Here is a 472-nt window from a genome sequence, read left to right as displayed (position 1 = left end):
TATTGCTCAGCCCTAAATGGAACAACTGTGTCACTTGCCCTGACGCTCAGGAGCATCTTAGAAGGACTGGGGGAAATGTAAGAATGAGAAGTGCACAGAAACGTTAGGAAATGCCGCTTTCTGGACATGACAAAGTTGTTGCACCAGCAAACTCACAGAAGCAGTGGTTCCTGCACAGGTCTCCTCGAAACTAGACCCTTCAATGTTGCATCATGGATGGGGAAGGGACTCATGAGGCCCCACTCATCACTGAAAGGCTATGGGTTGTTGATGGTTTCAGGGGGGGTTGCTTTTCCTAAGCTATGGGGAACTCCTCCCCTGTTGAAGGCAGACCACCGAAGGAACTCTCATTCATATCTGTGAAATGTCTATATAGATATCTTCTATGCCACATACACATGAAATTGTAAAAGAATGAGTAACTTTTAATATTGAGATAAGCATAATCACAGAGAAAAGTGACAGAGATAAC

Source organism: Nannospalax galili, unplaced genomic scaffold (assembly GCF_000622305.1).
Source record: "Nannospalax galili isolate Female #2095 unplaced genomic scaffold, S.galili_v1.0 scaffold23115, whole genome shotgun sequence".
In the NCBI taxonomy this organism is placed as follows: Eukaryota; Metazoa; Chordata; class Mammalia; order Rodentia; family Spalacidae; genus Nannospalax; species Nannospalax galili.
The sequence above is the reverse complement of the archived record's forward strand: the minus strand, read 5'-3'. Positions refer to the sequence as shown.